This window comes from Callorhinus ursinus, unplaced genomic scaffold (assembly GCF_003265705.2).
Source record: "Callorhinus ursinus isolate GAN/ISIS: 27379988/994484 unplaced genomic scaffold, GSC_fseal_2.0 scaffold22, whole genome shotgun sequence".
Classification (NCBI taxonomy): domain Eukaryota; kingdom Metazoa; phylum Chordata; class Mammalia; order Carnivora; family Otariidae; genus Callorhinus; species Callorhinus ursinus.
The window spans coordinates 463,048-484,193 of record NW_027397084.1 but is presented as its reverse complement, the minus strand read 5'-3'; the positions used below and the strand labels follow the sequence as shown (position 1 = coordinate 484,193).

The 21,146-nt window shown below is 48.6% G+C and overlaps 2 long non-coding RNA genes across 2 annotated transcripts in view; one reads left to right on the top strand and one right to left on the bottom strand.

Annotated features, from left to right (window-relative positions):
* Nucleotides 1–8,126: 8,126 nt before the first annotated feature.
* LOC112838030 (uncharacterized) overlaps nucleotides 8,127–21,146 on the top strand; it is a 30,197-nt gene continuing 17,177 nt past the window's right edge. The window contains exons 1-2 of the long non-coding RNA XR_003211865.2: nucleotides 8,127–8,229; nucleotides 8,436–8,520. This is a non-coding gene — a long non-coding RNA (uncharacterized lncRNA). The remainder of the gene's footprint in view (nucleotides 8,230–8,435; nucleotides 8,521–21,146) is intronic.
* LOC141374822 (uncharacterized) lies at nucleotides 16,896–19,781 on the bottom strand. Its single transcript, XR_012381960.1, has 3 exons — nucleotides 19,662–19,781; nucleotides 18,476–18,604; nucleotides 16,896–17,726 (listed from the first exon to the last, which is right to left on the bottom strand). It is a non-coding gene; the product is annotated as an uncharacterized lncRNA (long non-coding RNA).

Below are 21,146 nucleotides of genomic sequence, written 5' to 3'. Positions count from 1 at the left end.
ACTTCTCCGCATGTCCTACCTTCCAGTAAGTGGTCGCTCTTCTGTTCAGAGAGTTGTTGCTATTCTTTTCTTCGATCTCCTGTTGAGTTCATAGGTGTTCAGAATGGTTTGATCCCTATTCAGCTGAATTCCTGAGACCAGACGAAATCCAGGTCTCCTAATCCTCCGCCATCTTGCTCTGCCGGGAAAGGTATATCTTTATTTGCCCTAACTTTGAATTGAGATTGAGCATTTATTTCTGTTATGAATGAGCTTACAAAACACAGTAGTATTAGCAGTACCTGGGACTTTGTCACCAGTAGAAATCACGGATATTTTCATATCACGTTACAGTTGTTTCAGATATCTCAAAATATCATTAAATTCATCAGTACTCAGGAATTACAGCAGTTATTAGACCTGCCACTAGATTGCACATAATTGCAGTCTTTCTTTTGACAGATAGTCATGCAACACAACTGGCCGATGCTGAGCAGGGGAGGCATTTAGCCACCAAATTTTGAAGTCACATGGTCTCATATTGATGAGCCAGATATCTATGCTACTTTCCAATAATTCTTGCCTGCAGTTGTTGGTCAGTTAATATGTAGAGGTAAGTAAGTGGTTTTCATTGTTTGTCAAAGGTTGGCAATGTGGGGTGATTAAAATAAGAATTTTTTTTTTTTTTAAGTAGGCTCCATTACCAGCGTGGAGCCCAATGCAGGGGTGAACTCATGATCCTGAGATCAAGACCTGAGCTGAGATCAAGAGTTGGATGCTAAACTGACTGAGGCACCCAGGTGCCCCTGAAATAAGAATTCCTTAGCTCTCCTTGATATGCAGGCCACAATTGTAATCAGTCTTCACACTGATATGTCTTTAAAGAATAAATGTAACTTTAACTCACCTATGCTTTAAATGTGTTCTCTTGTTAGCTATTGAATGAATACAGAAACATATAATAATTACTACATCAGGTTGTCTTTTTATGTTTTGTTAGCTATATGTCCACATAATTGGTTTTTACTAGTATGAGTTTTGTTTTGTGGACTTGAAAATATCCTAAGAAGGGGTCAACAGGTGTCATCAGAGAGCCAAAAGGGCCCAGGGTCCAAAAAAGGTCTGGAGGGAGCCTGTGGTATGGCTGAGCCACAATGTGGAAGGAGCACAGGTCCCATGGAAGAGAGCCTGCCTATTACCTGAACATTCATCCAGGACTATTTTGTGAGCAAAAAATAAACTTCTGTTGTCTTAATTTGGGGATTTATTGTTAGCAGAGCATAGCCTACTTCATGCAAAGACATTGATCCATTGATTTGTAGCATTTGTTGTTACCCTGGGGAAGTTCAGAACCAGACGGATATTTGTTCTGTGTCATTGCCCCACTTTATGTAATCCTCACTCCCTCCATTAAAAACAAGTTTTGGTTTTTTTTTTAAATGAATCCTTTTCTGAAATTTCAAATGCTGTGTCCTCTGGTGGCTCCATTAATTATGCCAGGCCCTCAGTGGGCTTTTTTAAGTCTGTCAACTTGTATCTCTTGATCTGAGGAATTCTGTTATCTCTTAGGCAATGTTCTTATTTACTATTTAACAAATCACCCCCAAAACTTAGTGACCTAAAAGCATAACAATCATTTTATAACCTCTTATGGACCTGTGGAAAGCTCAGCTAAGTCGTTCTCTCTCATGAGATTATAGTCAGATGGTAGCTGGAGCTGGAACAGTGAGGACTGGAGTACCTGGGGGTTTACACCCCTGCCCCACCTTCTTCTCATGGTAGCCAGTGTGATCCTTCCACATAGCATAGCTTGGTCTGCCTCACAGCATTGTGGCCTTTGGGCAATCGGACTGCCGAATGGCAGCTCGGGGCCCCAGGGAAATTATTCCAGCAAACAAAGCAGAAGGAGCATTGCCTTTGATGACCTAGCTTTAGAAGTCACATACTGTATTGGTGAATACAGTCACAAAGACCTTTCCAGTTTCAAGGCCAAGGGAGTTAGATAGTATCTCTTAATAGGGGCATGGCAAGGTTTGAGAAAAGTGTGTGTGATATGAGGTGTTGCAGCCATCTTTGGGAAATACAACCTGCTACAATTTCCTGTTTCAGTTCTTTCATTATATTCTAATAGTCAGTTTTCATCCTCTGGACTAATCCTTTAATTTTCTTATCTATTCTCTCTTATTATCCCTCACTTTATCTTTTTGTTCTGCTTTCTAGGACATTTCATTGACTTTATCATCAACCTTACTACTGACTTTTACATTTTGACTACTATTTTTAATTTGTTCTTTGTTCCTTTTTATTTTTTAAAAATATTGTATCCTGTTTTTTTGTGTCACGGATACAATATCTTTTGTTATCTTCCTGAGGCTATGAATTAAAATTTATTTGAATTGTTCTGCTTCCTAGAATTCTTTCTTTTCTCTATGAGCTTTTTTCCCCTTATTTTTTTTCCTATGTTTGAGTCTTCTTAAATATTTGATTATTTTTGGACTTTTCTGATTGGAAGTGCATAGATGAGCTTGTGGACTGCTGTGTCTTGATCGGGTGGCCAGCTGGCTGTTTTATTGGGAATTCCAAATGCCAGAGTTTGCCAGTCTTTTCTCTGGGGCCATTTGGTTTCTCTGGAGAAGGCTTCTTCCATCTCCTGTGTGGGAGCCAAGCTGCTGGTGTCTGGAACTGAGATGGGAGGGACCTGGGGCGCTCATTACCATACAGACTCTGGTTTGATTTTCTCGGACCTTTTGATGTTCCCATTTTGGAGCCTCCCTGGTTCATACCATAACTCCAGAACAAATGTCAGGTCTCCTGCAGGTTTGGGAAGGTGTGATTGGCTGATTGTAAGCAGTAGGTGGGTGTCTAGAATGGTCTCATTACTCCTTTATGCAGGGTTTCAAATAATCCCTGTGTCTAGCCCTCTGCTTCACTTTGGTTTTCTTCAGTAGCTGGTGTCTCCCATTTTTTAATCATTCCTAAATTTTCTGAGGCCAGTAGGTTTTCCTCTCCATGATACCTCTGCAGATATAGGGTTTGAGTTTTCTTCTCTTTGCTAGGTCATATGCCATTCTGCCATCTGCTCTGTTTCTTATTGTGCTTCAAGGATTTAAATGTCTCCTCATTCTATTGAAGATGTAGTTGTGTTTCTGTTTCTGGCTTTATTTTATATTTTGGGTGGTATTCAAGAGGTGAAGGGATGGAATCTGGAAACCTTTTATGCCTCCAGTGTCACAGTGGGCTTTGTGGATGAGTGCCCCACAGGTCCCATGCTTAGGAGGGTCCAGCACTTGGTTTAATGCTCTACTGTTGTTTTCTTGAAATTTGTACTTGTTTTTGAGAAGTGTCCCTGTATTTTCATTTTGCACTGGGCCCTGCAAATTATGTCGCCTATCCTGTCCACTCTTAATCTCCCAATCCATCTTCCCTGCTGTCTGAGTGATTGTTTTGAAACAGAAACCCAATCATGTCAAACTCTTGCTCAAAAAGAATTCAGTGGCCCCAAAACCTTCAAGATGAAGTCCAAGAACACTAGTGTTCTGTCCAGCCACCATAAACACCCAAATGGACCACTACAGGGCCTGATAACTGGTCTCTCAGTTTCCATCTCTACCTCCCTAGAGTCCAAAGAGCCATCTTTAAAAGATAGGCTGGACAGGCTGTTCTTGTTCAAATCTCTTCACACTTAAAATACAGTGCAGGTCCTCACCCAGGCTCTCACAGCCTCCTGTGGTGTGAGTTTTGCTTATCCTCTGACCTCACCACACCCATCACCCTCTCCACACCCCCACTGGCCTCCTTGCTATTCCTTCCTGTTCTACCTGGAAAATCATTCTCCCAGGAAACTGCACTCTTTTCCTTGATGCAGACTGAAATGTCACTTTCTTAGAGGGGCTTCCTAGACAACTCCATCTAAAACAGTGTCTCTCGGGGCACCTGGGTGGCTTAGTCAAGTGTCTGCCTTCAGCTTGGGTCATGATCTCAGGGTCCTGGGATTGAGCCTGTGGAGCGGGCAGGTTCCCTGCTCAGTGGGGAATCTGCTTCTCCCTCCCCCTCTTCCTTTGTCCCCCCCACTCATGCTCACATGTGCTCATTCTCTCTCTTCTTTCAAATAAATAAAATCTTTAAAAAAAATAAAATAGTATCTCTCATCATTCGCTATTCCCTTACCTAACTTTATTTTTCTTCATATCATTGGCTACACTAAAATTATATTTGCTTATTTATTAATTATCTGTCTTTCCCAATAGCACATAAGTTTCATAAAGGCAGGAGTTTTGCCTTACTAAGTATTTGTTGAATAAAAAAATATTTTTTTGAATGGATACGTTTCAAGAAATATGCAGTAATCCTCACCACTGGGTAAGATATGAAAGCATAATCTCAACAGAGGTGTGTTTGGATTGAAAGAAGCTCTGGGTGCCTATGGGATGGTGGGAGGAAAAAAGGGGAAACCTGGTGGTGCTTTCCTGTGTGGGATTGGAGCCATCCTCTCTGATATGCTAAGGGGCTGGTTTAGGTGTCTCTCTGGGGCTCAAGAAGGTTGTCCCCTATGCATAGATCATATGTGATTTACTTGTCCCTTTTCCTACTAGATTAGGAATACCTGCAGAATAGAGACTATTTCTTATTTATCTTTATTTTCCTCGAGCCTAGGGGGTATCTGGCACATAGGAAGTGCTCAATAAATGCAAATTGATAATGAATGAATAAAGCAATTCCAAACCACAAATGGCATCAAGAGCAGAAGCAACCCCTGAGAGAGAGGTTGTCCATTATGAACTATGGATGTGATCTTATTTGGAAATAGGGTCTTTGCAGGTTTAATCAACTTAAGATGAGATCATTTTGCATTAGGATGGGACCTAATCCAATGACTGGTTTCCTTTTAAGAAGAGGAAGATTTGGATACAGACGCCCACAGAGGAAGATGGACATGTGAACATGGAGGCAGATATAGGAGTTATGCTGCTCAAACCAAGGATTGCAGGCAATCATCAGAGGCTAGGAGAAGCAAGAAAATATTCTTTCCTCAAGCTTTGGAAGGAGCATGTGCCCCGATTTCAGGCTTCCAGCTTCTGAACTGCTAGAAAATACATTTCTGTTGGTTGAAGTCACCCAGTTTGTGGTACTTAGTCATAGCAGTTCCAGGAAACTCCTACAATCACCAAGGGTGTGAGTGTAGATAGTGGGCAGGGGGTTCCCAAGGATGGAGCCCTGGGAAACCGAATCTAAAAGAGGTCAGGAAGAAGAAGAAGATCCTGCAAGAAAGACTGAAAAGGCATGGCCAAGGAGGTAGGAGGAAGACCAGGAGAGTGAGATGTCCCAGAGCCAACATGAAGGGAGTATTTCAAGAAGATAGAAAGCCTGAGGTATTCCAGATAAGGTGGTAACAATGAGGACTGAGAACTGGTCACTGGACTCGGCCATGTGGAGGTCACTGGTGACCTTGACTGGCCTCGTTTTGGTGGAATAATTCATTTAAAATTAGAGAATGGGAGATGAGGAAGTGCAGATAGCAAGTAGACAATAACTTCCATTGTCCTTGATGGCATAGTTGGCAATGAGAATGATCTCATCTCATCCTTAACAGCGACCCTACAAGATGGGCATCATTATTTACAGAAAGGAAAACTGAGGCTCAGAGGTATTAGAGAATTTGTCTAAGTTCCCTGACAGAAAATAAGTGCCAGAAACAAAAGTTGAGGGCTTCCCAGGAAATGTTTCCATTTAAAGAAGCCTTTTCTCCAGCCCTTCACCTGGCCCATACCTTCATCTGGTCTTTCCTGATGTTCAGGGGCCGGTCCCCCTTCCCCATCCCCCAGAGGATTCTGCCCTGTGGGGTGGGGATGCACAGCGATGGGGAGCCTCATCTTAAAGGCTAGTCTGTTTCCTCTCTCCACTCTATGTCTTCAAGTAGAGGTTGAACACTCAAATGCCTCCAGGGGCTGGGCAGGTAATGGACAAGAGTTAAGTGTGTCCTGAATGGGATAATGGGAAATGGGTGAGGCTGAGGGCAAAGTTGAACAGAAGGACCCACCTGAAGGTGTTCAAATTCAAGTTTCAAAAACAGTGAGTCTGCCAACAAATGTGACTATGATTAAATTTGGTCCCAGGCCAGCATGTGGACTGAGATATTTTCAGTCACCCCATTATCCCTCCTATCCCAGGGGCTGGGGCCCTTACCCCTGAGGCTCCCTGTCCTGACACAAATGGGTGCCTCAAGCTCAACCACATGACCGATGTCTAAAGAAGACCGGATGTGAGGGCTGAGGAGACACTGTCACCCCACAGTCCCTGTCCAGACCTTTACCCTTTCCTGGGTCTTCATCTGCCTCTTCTCAATGTGTCTTGCCGACTGTCAACCCCTTATACTTGCCATATTCCACTTGTCTTTCCAGAACCCATTTTGCCCACCTTGGGTGTATGATCTGTACGGGCTACATCATGGCTTTCATGCCCTCTGGCTTCATGTTGGAATGGAAGCCTGACTAAAGGTCCAAGGGAACAGAGTGAGGGCAGAGCACCTATTGCCCTGGTTCCCTCCCCACAGGGCTGCTTTGGGCTTCACCAAAGGTCACAGCTCCTCTCAAGGCAGCCTTCTCTGACTCTCCTCCTGGTTCTTCTAATTACTCCTTCCCCTTGCCTTTTAGAAGTGGTTACATCTCTCTGCTTTTATAGCCCCAGGCACTGCACTATCCCTTGGGGTTTCCCCCATCTGTCCATATATACCTTTATAAATAACAGTCCCTTTGTGCTGAGTTGAATGGTGTCTTCCCCACCAATTCATGTCCACCCAGAATCTCAGAACATGATCTTGCTTGGAAGGAGAGTTTTTGCAGATGTAATTAGTCAAGATGAGGTCATACTGATTTGGGGTGGCCCTAACTCCATTGGCTGGTGTCCTTGTAAGAAGGACATGTGAAGACACACAAGGAAGAAGGCCATATGGTGATGCAGGCAAAGATTGGAATGATTCGGCTACAAGCCAGGGGAACACCAAAGATTGCAGGCAACCACCAGAAACTAGGAGGGAGGTATGAGACAGTTTTCTCTCAGAGCCTCCAGAGGGAACTAACCTTGTTGACACCTTCATTTCAGACTTCTGGCTTCCAGAACTGGGAAAGAAGTAAATGTCTGCTGTTTTAGCCACCCAGTTTGTGGTTATTTGTTACAGAAGCCCTAGGAAACTTAATACACCATCAAATTTTCTTTCAATTCTTCAAACTCGAGTGTGCCATCTGTTTCCTGTGGGGACGCTGGCTGATAGAATTCTCTAGCTCATCTCCAGGGGCTTTCCATTACCCTCAGTAAGCCCTAAATCCTCACCTTGGAACCTAAGACCCTCCCACCAGGGTTCCACACTGCTTTTCCAGCCCTCTTTTTGCCTGGTTCCCATAAAATGTGAATCCCTCGCCCCGGCCAAGCTGGTCTCTTGGCTCCTGATCCTGTTTTGCATTTGTTCCAGCTACTCTTTCCTGGTTCCTCTACCCAAATCTCATCCATTCTTAAACCCAACTCCACTCTTCCTCCCCCAGCAGAAAGCTTTCCAGACACCCCAGCCTGTGGAGATCAACCTTATTATCTCTTGGTGCCAACACACTCAGTCCTGGGGTGCCTGGGTGGCTCAGTTGGCTAAGCATCTGCCTTTGTCTGGGATCGAGTCCCACATCCGGCTCCCTGCTCAGCAGGGAGTCTGCTTCTCCCTCTCCCTCTGCCTGCCACTCCCACTGCTTATACTCTCTGTCAAATAAACAAGTAAAATCTTAAAAAAAAACCCAAACCCACACTCAATTCGGCATATGGGGGGTACACACCAGTGGCATTACACGGCGTCCTGTGTGTGCTTCTCTCCAACTAGACTGCAAGCTCCATGAGATCAGGAAGAGTGCCATATTTCTCATGTCAGGTCCCACAGTGCTGGGCACATGGGAATGAGAGTGAAGAAAAGTCTGACCTGTTTCTGGAACTGATGCTGTTAGTGTACTACCAGGGGAAGAAGCAGGACCTTCTAGGCTCCAAGGAGAACCTGGGGTCCACAGCTCAGTGACTCAAGATGGGGTCTTTGGAACTGAGTAGCTGCAACCCATCGGTGACATCATAGTAGGGATAGAGGCCTTCAGTCCCTGGACTTCCATGGATTCAAAGAGACACTGCAAGAGGTGGAAAAGAGAATTCCCCCTTCTCTCTCAATTACATCTTTCCTCTCATCCCCTCTCACATTTCAGTTCACACCCCAGACTCTATAAAAGAGTAAGTCTGACTGATTCCCCTACTAGAGGTGTGTGTTGGGAGAGAGGGTGTGTGGGAGGTTCTAATCCTCCAGCCTGAAGAATCAAACTTCTCCTCCTTATCCTTCACCCTCCTCTCCCCTGAAAACTCCTCTGACTCACTGATATTTCTAGTCACCAGCTCACTCCTGCCCCAGCTTTCAATTTCTCTATTTCTCTTCTTTTTAGAGAAAATGAAGAGACACCCTGTTGTAGAATCCATCTCTAAGTCCTTGCACCTGGAGGAAGACAACTTCCTTTGGAAAGAGGCGGAGTGAGTACTGTACTGGGACCAGGTGTGGGGGGAGGATGGGAGGGGGCTCTGTCTTTGCATTTTCTTTATTTCTCTTTCAACTGATCTGAACTTCCCCCCTTTTAGGAAAGCCAGGCACCCCAAGGGATCAAGATGGGAGGCAGAGGAAAGCCTAAGGGCTCTGCCCCCTCTCTCATTGGGGAATAAGTTCTGCTTCTCTGTGCTCCATGGCCCTGAGCCCTGCCTCTGTGGGTGTAGTCTGAGGACCAAAGCAGTGCTGCACCCCCGACCCCCTCCAGTTTCCTGCCCAGCCTCTTGGGTGTTCCCTAGCTTGTCAAAAGGGAAGAAGCAGCTGTCTCCTCCAGTGATTATCTTCAGGGCTCAACTCTCCCAGAGTTCTCCAAAGCCCAAGGCCAAGGCCAAGTCCCAGATGCTATCTTGGCACAGGTCAAGAACTTCCTGCAATGCCATGCCACTGCACAAGCTGGTATCCATGGGCGTGTGGCCCCGGGGACTTCTTGACCCACTCCCCCAGTCCTTGCCAGAGAAATTACTGCACCCTATACCCCTTTGGGAAAGAGCCATCTCCCCAGCCAAAGAGCCATCTCTCCAATGATATTGCTTGCAGAGGGTGCCCCAGTCCTCTCTACCACTCTTGTTTAAATAAAAATGTATTTAGTCAATTGTGGTCTTTCTCTCATATCTACTGAAAGCACAGTAATTGTTTGAACTGAGAATACATTTTATCTTCTCATTCTACTCCCACTTGGGTTTTCCAGGGTCCTGATCTTATAATTGAGGGTGTTAATGGTTTTTTAGTTATGGCTGCCTGTTACCTTGTGTATAGGGGATACTGTGACCTTTGGATTTTTTTCTCTAGTGTCCAGTTCCAGTGGGCCATAGAGTCAGAACTACCTGAGTTCAATTTCCATAAACCCATAAACCTGGTGGAATTTTGACTGGAATTGTATTGAATCTTTATATCAGTCTGGTGAGAACTGGTATCATTAAAATACGAGTCTTCTCATTCCTGAACATGGTATATCACTATGTTTATTTAGGTCCTTAAATTCTCCTAGTAATGGCTTGTAGTTTCAGTGTAGAGGTCTTGAACATTTTTCATTACATTTGTTCCTGGGCACTGGATAAGTTTTGCTGCTGCTGTAAATTGTATTTTTTATAAGGAATTTTTCTAAGTACTGGTGATGGGTAGTGTAGGAAGGAGAGCCTCTGCAACACTTACCTTCATCTTTTTTCTAAAAGAACAGTTTTATTGAGATATAATTCACATACTATACTTCACCCATTAAAAGTGTACAATTCAATGGTCGTTAATATATTCACAGATATGTGTGATCATCATCACAATCCACTTTAGAACATTTTATCACCTTGCAAAGAAACCACATACCTTTTAGATATTACCCACCTATTACTGCATTGCTTTTCATAATCTTATTTTCTATTTTTTGTTGCTGGTATAAAGAAATATAATTTATCTGAGTTTATCACTTGCATTTAGTGACTTGGTTAATTCTATTAATTCTAGTAGTTTTGTAAATTCTTTTGGGTTTACTATGTACAACTTAATGTCATCTATGAATAATAATATTTTGACTTTTCCCTTCCCAATCTTTAAGCCTTTTATTTCTTTTTCTTGTCTCATTGTCCTAGCTAGGATATCTAATGCAATGTTGAATTGAAAGTTGAAGTGGACATCTTGTCCTGATCTAAAGGATGAAACTCACTATTTCATCATTAAATATAATGATTGCTGTAGGGTTTTGTTTTATTTGTAAATAGTCTTTTTCAGGTTCAGGATGTTCCTTATAAACTTACTAAGTGTTTTTATCATGAATTGGCCACCCGAGTTCAAATCTTGAATCTTCCACTTATTAGTCAATAAATGACTTTGACTTTGTGAAAGTCATTTACCTTCTTTGAGCCTGTTTCTCTATCTTAAGTTGGGGGAAGGAATTTCTATCTTCAAGTTTCTTGCAAAGTTGAGAATATTTATAAATAACACCCAACTCATAGTAGGCGCTCAACTAAATGCCTGGTGTTACATTATGCCTTTTTTTTTTTTTAAATCATTTTCCTCCTGTTGCATATATGCCCCATGAAGGTTTGCTTTGCCTCTGTTGTTCTGTGCTGTGTCCTTAGTGTTTAAGAACAGTGCCTGGAATAGACAAATGGCTTCAGGCAAGAACTTTTTTGATTAATCAATGTCAATTCCCTCTTTTCTAGAATCCTATGACTATGAATCATGGTTCTGGGGCCTGGAATTATACTTGCCCCTAGAGAATCACATAGTTCTCTTGGGCACTTCCAAAGTTCAGTGCCAACTTTCCTTTTGACCTTTAAAAAATGTCATGTTTTCCCTTCTAGGTTTTTTTTTTTAAAGGTTTTATTTATTTATTTGTCAGACAGAGAGAGAGAGAGAGAGAGAGAGAGAGAGAGAGAGAGAAATAGGGAGCAAGCACAAGCGGGGGGGCCAGCAGGCAGAGGGAGAAGCAGGCTCTCCTCTGAGCAAAGAGCCCGATGTAGGACTCCATCCCAGGACCCTGGGATCATGACCTGAGCTGAAGGCAGATGTTTAACCAACTGAGCCACCCAGGCATCCCTCCTTCTAGGTTATTTAATCAATATCTGCAATCTCTTCCTCCCTAACTTGCTATACATCAATGATAGAACTCGAGGGTTGAGTCCCAGCCTTCCCAGATGCACTGCAGGGCAGTGGACAAGTCCCTCCCCATGAGTCTCTTGGACCTTAGAGATTTCCTTCAGTTGTGGTTCCAGTGCAGATGGGATGCTTGTGGTCTTACAAATCTCAGAGGAATCTGCTTTGCGTTATCGAAGTCTCTCCTGAGAGCAGCAAAGAAACCAGGTCCAGGATGAACCTTCTAGACCCCCAGCAAGTTCTGAAATCAGGGAGGTGAATGAGGAACTTGTAGCCTGAGGGATGAAGACCAGAACTGGGACACCTCTGGGTACTCCCTAATGCCACCTCCCCTCAGTTCATATCAGGTCTTCCAGAAAACACCCTTCTCTGTCCTAGAATGCCTTTCCTTTGCCACCAAATCCTTTTTATCCCCTAGATCAAGAATTCTCAACCTTGGCACCATTGACATTTTGCACCAGATAATTGTTTGTTATGGGGGCTGCCCTGTGCATTGTAGGATGTTTAGCAACATCCCTGACCTCTAGCTACCATGTGCTTGTAGTTATGATAGCGCACTCGGAGTTATGATAACCAAAAATGTCTTCAGACAATGCTAAATGGCCCCCGGAAGACAATACTGTCCCTGGTTGAGAACCACTGCTCCAGATGATCCTCTGAAGCTCCCTTTTCATCAACCTCTCCGCAGCTCAAATTGTCTGTTCCTCGGCCAGCCTTTCCTCCCCAGCTTATACTCATCCCCCCTCCTCTGAACTCTGAGTCAGCCTGAACCGGAGCTGCCACCATGCCCGGTAAGAATAGCGTCCAGCATTTACAGAGCACCTGTTGCTGTTGCACAAATTATCTGATGAAATCCTTACAACAGCCTTGTGAGCAAGTTGATGTATGGTCCTCTCCATGTTTCAGATACTATCCAGAGAGGTAAAGTCACTTGTCCAAGGTCACACAGTTGGTAAGGGGTGGATTGGGAATTCAAATCCAGGCTGTCAGCTCACAGGATCATAAACTATTCACTCTATACCACTGGATATTTCCTCAATTGTTTCACTTAAGTTCGTCTACTTCCAGACTAGACCAAAAACCCTTTGAGGGCATTTGTGGATGCTCCATGGTGCTGAGCAAGGGCAGGAGGGTCCAGTATGACATTAGTGATTGGCTTCCTGCTATTATGGGGTTTGAGACATTAGAACAGGAGTGTGTATGGGTGAAACTGAGGATTGAGGGGAAGAAAAATCTCAATTTGAAGCTTAAATATATATTCACAAAATGCATTTAGCATAGGTGCACATCTCAGTGAACTTTCACAAACTGAACACACTTGTACAACCTGATCAAGAATCAGATCACCAGAGGCACCTTGGTAGCTCAGTTGGTTAAGTGTTAAGCATCTGCCTTCAGCTTGGGTCATGATCTCCGGGTCCCGGGATCCAGCTCCATGATGGAGGGGAGTTCTGCTTTTCCCTCTCCCTCTGTGTGTGCGCACGCTCCCTTTCTCAAATAAATAAATAAATAAAATTTTTAAAAAATCAGATCACCATCAGCTCAGAAGCTTCCCTCATACTCCCTTCTCCTCATCCTCTCTTGAAGTAACTACCATCTTGCTTTCTGATAGCATAGATTCCTTTTGCCTCTCTTGAACTCTTAATAGATGGAAACATGTACTATGTACTCCTTCATGTCTGGTTCTTTTGCCCAATATTGTCTGTGAGAATCATCCATGTTGCATATAGCAATAGTTCGTTCTTTTCTCTGTAGTATTCTGTTGTGTGCCTATACCAATTGATTTATTTATTCTATTGATAGTGGACTTGGTAGTTTCCACTTTGGGGCTATTGTGAAGGGCGCTGCTGTGAACGTTATTGTATATGTCCTTTGGTGAACACACTATACATTTCTGTTGGAGCAATGCCTACCTATAGAATTGCTGGCTCATAAGTATGCATGCTTCAGCTTCAGTAGACTCTGAAATTTTCCCAAAGTTTTTGCATCTGGAGACTTTTAGAGCCATACTTAACTACCCTCCCCACCCACTCCCTTGCTTTTCTGAAGAGGTGGGAGGAGAGAAGTGGTATGGCTTTTCTGGAATCTTCTAGATGACCACTCTACTCAGAACCTTCTTTATAGGTAAATAATGTCAGAGATGAAAGGGATGGTACAGATCCCAAGTCCAAGACTCTCCTTATGCACAGGGAGAAACTGAGGCTCATTGACAGGGTTGTCTGGTCCAAGGTGAGTGGCATGGTTCTAGCCTGGTCTAGAAGCTAAGTTTCTGGATTCTGGATGCCATTTTGTTTTTTGAGTACCCGAAGAAAGATGGTCATCTGGCAGGTGATGGAGTGGAACTAGATGCACCATTGGACCCACCAGAATTGCATGTGAAGCATGTGGGGGAGGTGGGACTGGTGAGCTGTCTTGCTTCCTATATTTTCCTTGAGTCTGGGCTGAAGCCAAGGAAAACAGAAGCCTGGCTGCTCCTCTCACCAGGGGAAGTCAAAGTGAGGGGCTTTACAATTAGAGTCTGGAAAATCTTCCACCTCACGGCCTCCTCCCTGCAACAACCCCCCCAATCCAGGGAGAGGACTGGGGGGAGGGCTCTGTTGGCAGTAGGGACAGGGTTTCCAGAGTCTGGAAACAAGATGGGCTTCCCCCTCAAGGGGCTCACAATCTTAGGTAAAACCAGACAGACCTTGGGCGTAGAGCAAAACCCATTTATCACATACTGAAATTCCATTCACTAGGAACCTGGCAGGAGCCCTGAACCAACCTGCGCGGGAACAGCTAAGCCTGAACGACCGCCAGCTCCAGTCTCAATCCTTACCTGGTGCCCCAGACCCACCCCTATTCCTGCAGCCCTGAAACTTACTTAGCCTGGCCCCCGCCCCACCCGAAACTCCCGTTTCATTTTCAAAGAAGCGGTTTAAGCAGACAATCTGGAAGGGATAGAAAACGTCCCACCACCTTGCGCCAACTTCCCTTACCTCACACTCCCTCCCCAGACCTACAGGTCCCCACCAGATAGTTGAGACCTAAGGCAAGGATGAAAGAAGGGTAGCTTCTCTTTGCAAACTCTTTTGGCACCCCTCTTCCTTCCCTCCCCAACCATCTGCCTTCCCGCCCCGGCTCCCGCACCCGGCTGGGGAGCCAACTAAATCTGATCAAAATGCAATTGCCATGTCGTTAAGGTATTTGAATTTAAAAAAAAAAAAAAAACAACTCCCGAGAAAGAAAGTATTTGATGGCTAATAATCTCATTTCAATATAATGGGACCTTCTTCTGCAGAGAGCAAGACAGGTTAAGAGATATAATTATGACTTTGCAAACTCTCTCCTAAGCGCGGGAGACGCGCTGACAGGTCTGCGCGCGGCTGCGCCCGACTCCGCTCGCTCCGAGGGGAGACGCTTTGTCTGCAGGGCCCGTTAAAGAAACACGGTCCCTTTTCCCCCCCTCGGCCTATATTGCAATTTAACTGTCAATCGCGTCTTCTCCCCTGGATCGGTGTCGGCGTCCCACGCGAGGGTCTGGGTGGGGTGGGAGAGGGGGACCGGACTGAGAGGAGGGGGAAAGGAGGAGAGCGAGGGGCTGACACGTCAAACGCTGCCCCGGGAACCGGGAGCTGGGCTTTCCAACCCGCTCCCTCGGGGCCTCTTTAAGGTCACGTCTGCACCGCAGGCTCCGGGAGGAGCGATGATTGGGGGTGGGGAGGGATTCTGGCAGCGCAGATTGACCCCGCCCAGCTCCGAAGTGGGCCTTTTTGAAGGACCTCAAAGGAACGGAATCCTTTCTGGCCGAATTGCTTGGTTTCAGCTGATGGAAAGGGATCGAATCAGGGGAGAGATGGGGGTGATGCCGTTCATGTCCACTTTAATCCCCCCCTACACTCTAAGCAAACTTTTTTCCTCTCTTTACTTCAATGGGAGAAAAATACCCGTTTGGAGCCCAGATAGGAAATCCTCAAGAAAGGGGACTTTTCTTTTCTTTTCTTTTTTTTTTATTTCGCCCCTTCATGAAAGTTCGAGAAAGGAAATCTCCGATGCGGTGTATACGTGTGTGTTTGGGGAGGCGGGTGGAGGCAAGCGAACGATCCCGCACTCTTTTAAAAAGGAGTATTGATTGCCGTTCAGGTCGAGAGACTTGGGGTAAAGTCAAGGCCAGGATCTCCAGAGGTGTTTGAGCCGCGGCAGCCATTGAACTGCGGGCGCAGCGGCGCCCAGGAACCCGGGACGCCGAGTTGCAAGTGTGACGAGTGTGCGCGCGCGTGAGTGCGCACGTGTGTGAGTACGGCTCCCAGGAGAGCGCTCGGCTCCAAACGCAGTCAATAGTCAGAGCTGAAAAGCGGAGGCAGGGACTCACTACAGACAGACCGACAGACCGACACGCCTGTCCCGAGAAAAGGAGCAGGGGCTAAAGGGGGCCGGAGGCCATTGGGGTCCCCGCCTTCACTTGTCCCCGATTCTCGAGAAGCTGATGGGAGCTTTGCTCTGGGTATTCCCGGCCGTTCTCTGCACCGCCCACCTTCGCAATGAAGGAATTCGGAGGAAGCGGGTGCGCCACCGCCCCTCCCCAACACTCCAACCCCCAAGCTCCAGGCCCCTCGAACGGTGGCCCGCCAGCGGTGAGGCCCGGGTGAATCTCTGGGCCGTTCTGATCGGCGGGGCCGCTAGGCCACCGGACGCAGCGACCCCTTCTCAAGTTGATGAGGCTACGGAGCCCGGGTCCCGGGATCCCCTCAGATCCCCGCGCCTGGGGCAGGGGACTGTTTGCACGCACATGCAGCCACGGAGACTCCCCAGAGTCATTCGAGGGGGGAGCAATAAAAACGAGGTTGGCGCTGTCGTACGTCCAGCGTGTACGGTACACCCAGCGGCGTATCCTCGAAGTGGGGTTTGGACAGGAGCAGGGTCATCCTCACTCGCCCTTCGGCTCCCCCTGGCGGCCCGGGACGCAAGTTTTCCCCGCCGCGGAAGACCTGGGGAGGACGAGGCCTCGGGAGAGAAGCGACGCTCACCTGGTTGGGCCGGGCAGGGCACCCCGCGCGCCCCAGCACACTACCGCTTCGGCTTCGTCGGGCCCGCGGTGGCCTTACTGTGCTGTGGCGCCCCTAGCTTCCCGGCCGCGCACCACAGGATGGGAAGGGGACACATCTGGAGGTAGCGCCCCCCCCCCGCCCCTCCAATCCACTCACTAGGCAGTAGTTTGCCAGGCGGGTTTCTGACACCCCTTGCCATTTCGTCTTGGTGTTTAATGATCCCAGGACTGAGGCCTGGCGCGCGGCCGCCGCAGGGGAGCGATGCCGACAGGAGCCATGTGGCCACGAGGGCGCGGGATTCGGCTGGGGCTCCCCGGGTGGCACTCTGGAGGCGGGGGCCTGGCCCGGTGGGGGGCGCCGGCGAAGGTGGGCTCGGGCCGGGCGCGCCGCCGTCGGGGTCAGGGGCGAAGGGGCAGGCTGAGGGCAGCGCGCGGGGAGCCGGCGCAGCGGCTCGGGTTACCGCAGCCCGGCCCTCCCACCCGCAGCTCGGGCGCGGGGGCCCGGTCGGACTCGGGCCGTCCCCCGCTGTTTGCATTTCTCTGGCAGGCGGCGGGGCTTGGGTTGAAAGGAATCGCCTCCATTTGGAACGTTGTTTATTTTTCTTAACTAGCCAGCGCCGACAGACGACCTCGAGAGCACGGCGGCCGGACTCGGCCGAGTCCTCGCTGGGAAAGGGGTCAGGACAAGGGGCGGCCCGACGAGAGGGCGCTGCGAGCCCCCGCCGGGGGAATGCGCCCGGGTCCCCTCGCGGCCAGGGTGGGGGAAGGGTCGCGGTGAGGCGGAGAATGACTTTCTTCTACGTAGGAAAACATACTTTCTTCTGTCGCGGTTACCTTAGCTTTGACCTTGCGCGAGGCAGGGCGGCGAAGCGGTTAAGCTTTCGGGCTTCGGCGTCCGGCGGCCTTGGATTTCAGTTCCGCTTCCTCCAGTTTTAGCTCCTTGACCTTGAGCAAGGCGTCTTTGTGCCTCAGTTTCCTCTTTTCTCAAATGGATACAACGTAGTGCTTAGCTCTTTGGGTTGTTGCAAGGACTGAATGAGATCATTCACCTAAACCCTTAGCGCAGGGCCTGGAACTTGCCAAGAGCTCAGGAGAGGTTAAGCCCCTCTTGGGGCTGTGGGTGTTTGTGGTGCTCTGGCCACGCGAGGGTGCAGCCAGCAACTGCTCGGCCCACAGGGAAGGGGCTAGAGCTGGAGGCCCACGACTCTCAAGCTCTGGGGAGAGGTGCGGGCTGGGGAGAGTTCTGAGCGTTTTGACATGATATAAAATGCAAATGATATTCAAAGCAAGATGCTAATGAGGATCTATTCTTTGAGCGTCCACAGACCCGGCAGTGCCCAGAATAGTGGCGGAGCTGGTGTGAACTCAAGCATGGGCAGGGTCCTGCAGCCCAGGTCTCGGGTGTGTGTGTGCCCGTGTGAGTGTGTGAGTGTCGGCGCGCGCCTGCTCCGGAATGTGCGTAGCCGGCTCCGGGTGTGCTCGCGCCGTCATGAAAATGAGGTCAGGGAAGGTCGTTCCACTCTGCAGCATAAATCAAGGAGGAAAGGAGAATGGATGTGAGAGACAGTCCCTGGAGACCGCCCCGCGAGAGGCAGCGCGAGGGAAGAGGGAGGGGGAAAAAGTTCTGCGGAGAATAGGCGAGAAGCTGGCCCAGGCAATCTCCCTCCCCGCGCTTCTCGCCCGGGCGGCGGGTCCCTTCGCGGAGCAGCGGCGCCCTGAACCCAGTTGAGATTCGCGCCTGTAATCCCCCAGGCTCCCAGGGACTTTTCCTGTTTCCCCCCTCATTTAAATGTTCCTCATCTAAGCGCTCTTTGTGTGAACGCTGAAGCTCCGTGCACCCAGCCTCCTCAGGAGCTTGTAGGCGCCTACGTGCACACGCCAGTTGCACACAAAATTGCACACTTGTTACTCGCGCGCACAACCGCTGGGGCTCGCAGTCAAACGTTCCGGAGCCGGCTGCTCTCCGCTATCCTCCCGCCGCGCCCTCTCTCCACGCGGTTTGCCTCCCGGGTCTGGCCAACACCCACTACGGCCGCGCGCGGGCCCCTCTTGCTCTTCGCCTTCCTCCCGCCGCCGGGAGAACGCGGTGCTCCAGGCCGGTGTTGCTCGGCGCGTATCCTGTGACCCTAACCAGGAATCTCCGGAGGCTCGGGCCGCCCTGGGCCGGAACGGAGGCACAAATGCCGGGCGACCCGGCTCGCAGGGGAAGGGGACGAGCCTGCAACAATACTGGGATGGAGGAGAGAGAGAGGGAGAGGGGCATCTCTTACCTCTCTCTTGCATCTTTGAGACTTCAGGGCCAGAGGGCTGCATGGGGGCAGGGGACGGTGCAGAGACCGCCCGCCTCTCCTTGGAACATCTGTAGCGCCCAGAGGCTTTGCTCTCCGCGGGCACGATGGCTACCTCCAAAAATGGGAAGAGAGCAGGGAAGAGGATGGACTGAGCCCAGGGTCTGCACTTTGGACCCAGATCAGATTTAGTTCCCATCCCATTCTCTTTGTGACAATGAGTAAGAACAACGATGACACCTAAGAGCCTGTACAGGAGGCACAAAATAGATGCACTAATGTAGTGAATGAAATGTACAAAGAGCTGTCACCACCACGACTCTTCCTGAGCTTCCACATTTGTAGATTAATTCATTAAGTCATGAATTTATTCAACAAATATTTAGTGAGCTCCGACTGACAGAGAAAAGGGATGCCAAGAGCCTGGCCCTCTGGGCACTTACATTCTCCTGGGACAGAAAGACAGGAAACAGATAAACTCAGACACATCATATGATGTTAGGCTGGGCAGTCCTCTGTGCGGGGAATGAAAGATTATACTGGGTTGGAGAGACCCTCCTGGGGAGGAGGCAGAGGCCTGAATGAAGTAAGGGAATGAGCCATGCAGACTGCTGGAGGGACAGAGTCCCAGGCAAAGGGAGCTGGCAGTGCAGTGGTGGAGACATGGGAAGCCTGGGATACAGCCTGCAGGGAGGAGAGAGGAAGGAGGTGAAATAGAAGGTCAGGCCCGGCTTTGTAGGTCATGGTGGGGAGTTTGGGATTATATACCAGGTGTGATTGCAGAGCCACTGGAGAATTTTTAAGCAGGAACTGAAACAACTTAGTTTGTGTTTTTAAAAATGATAAACAAAGAGAATTTAACTAACTTGTCCATGGTTTCCAGGTCTGTGAGTGTCTTAACCCAGATCTCTAAATGTGTCCCCGTCCAAAATAGCAAATAGACAAGCTTAGGCAAGATCGCTCCAGAAGGGGCCCAGGAGATGTCGTGAAGGGTACTCTGTCCCTCCCACCCATACTTTTGGGAAGGTTCCGGAATGGGACAATGGGTAGGGTCTCTAAATCTGCCAGCTCAGGTGTCTGGTCTGTGGGTGAGGATCCCCAACCTGAGGATCTCTGGCGTTTTCAATTCCGGATTCCCCACCCCACCTGCTGCCTTTGCCCTGCCTACCTGGGCCTTTACCGGCTGTGGAGACGCTGGAGAGTCGGATCGAGGGCAACTCTGGCACAGGAGGGTAAGACATAGTCTCCCCGACGCTCCAATTCCGCCGCTCTTCAGGCTGCGGCGTTCTTTCCGCAGAGTGAATCTGGTTGTGCGCAGACCGGCACTGTGGTCCCGCACCGCCGCTCGGTGGCCAAGGACGATACTGCAGCCGGAGTCAGTACAGGATGCAGAACGTACCAGAGACCGCAAGGGGCGCAGAACAGGTTTAGTGATGGCGTGCCAGGTGCCAGGTGCCCTGAGAGGCGCTTCAGTTACTTTATTTAACCATCAGAGTAACTCCCGGAGAGAGAACTACGATTTCATTCACTATACAGACAAGGAAACTGGGGCCAAGAGAGGCAAAGTACTTTGTTTAAAAACATACAGCTAGTAAGTGGCAGAGTGATTTACCCATTTTCACTCTCTCTTGTCCACAGAGTGTGTTAAGAGGGAAATATTGACCTCTATCCTAGAAAGCTCTCCCTCCCTTTGGCCCCGAAGAATCATCTAGAAAATGTCTTTAGCAGGTGCCCTAAGCTTCCAAGTCCGTCTCTGGAAGTGTTTCAAGGTCCTTTGACCTGCTCCCGTTGAACGCATTTCATATGGGTCTGCAGCTGGAGACCGGTTCAGGGACAGCAGCACAATTCTGTCCTGCCTGGGGGGCGGGGGGTGTCAGAGGTCTCTGTCTCCTCTCTGAGATTCAGACTGGCTGAGCAACCTTGTCCCTGACGACGAACAGCAAGGTGCTCTGTGTGGGGAGCTCCTGAACCTCAGATGGCACGAAAGAAGGGGACGCAGGGAATGACCACACTGAGCCCACTCTGTTCGCCTTCCCGAACTTTAATCCCAAGGTTCGGAGACCCATGCTTTGGCTTGGCACTGGGGCTCTCTCTTTATCAGGCCCTGGGACTGCTCAAGCTGGTTTTGCACCTGCAGCTGTCTGGGTGAGGGCAGAGCCTGTGCCCTTCCCAGGAGATGCTGCCAGTCTCAGCGCGGAGCTGGGAACCGTTCTCCATCCTCTGCTGCCCCCTAGTGCACTAGGATATGGCTGCCTCCGGCCGCATCTTCCTTCCTACCTTCTTGCCTTCCTTGGACAAAGGTTTCTTCCAAGAGACCAGACATGGAAGGGTCTGGCTGCAGAACATCCCAGAGCTGTGTCCCCCTAACACCAGGATTATTACCCTCAACAAATATTTAGTAAGGGCCTGCCATGCACTTGGCCGTGTGGGGAGTCAAGAGGAAGCCCTCCCCCAGCCCGCCCCTCCCCTTCTTCAAGACTTGAAGGGCTCACAGTTTAATGGAGAAGACAGACATGAAATGACTCCTACAATCATTTTTTAAGAAGCTTATTAACTTTTTAAATAATTATAGATTAATAAAAAGTTCAAAGATAGTACAGAGAGGTCTTGGGTACCCATGCCCTGCCTGTGTGGATTCTTGAAACCACCACTG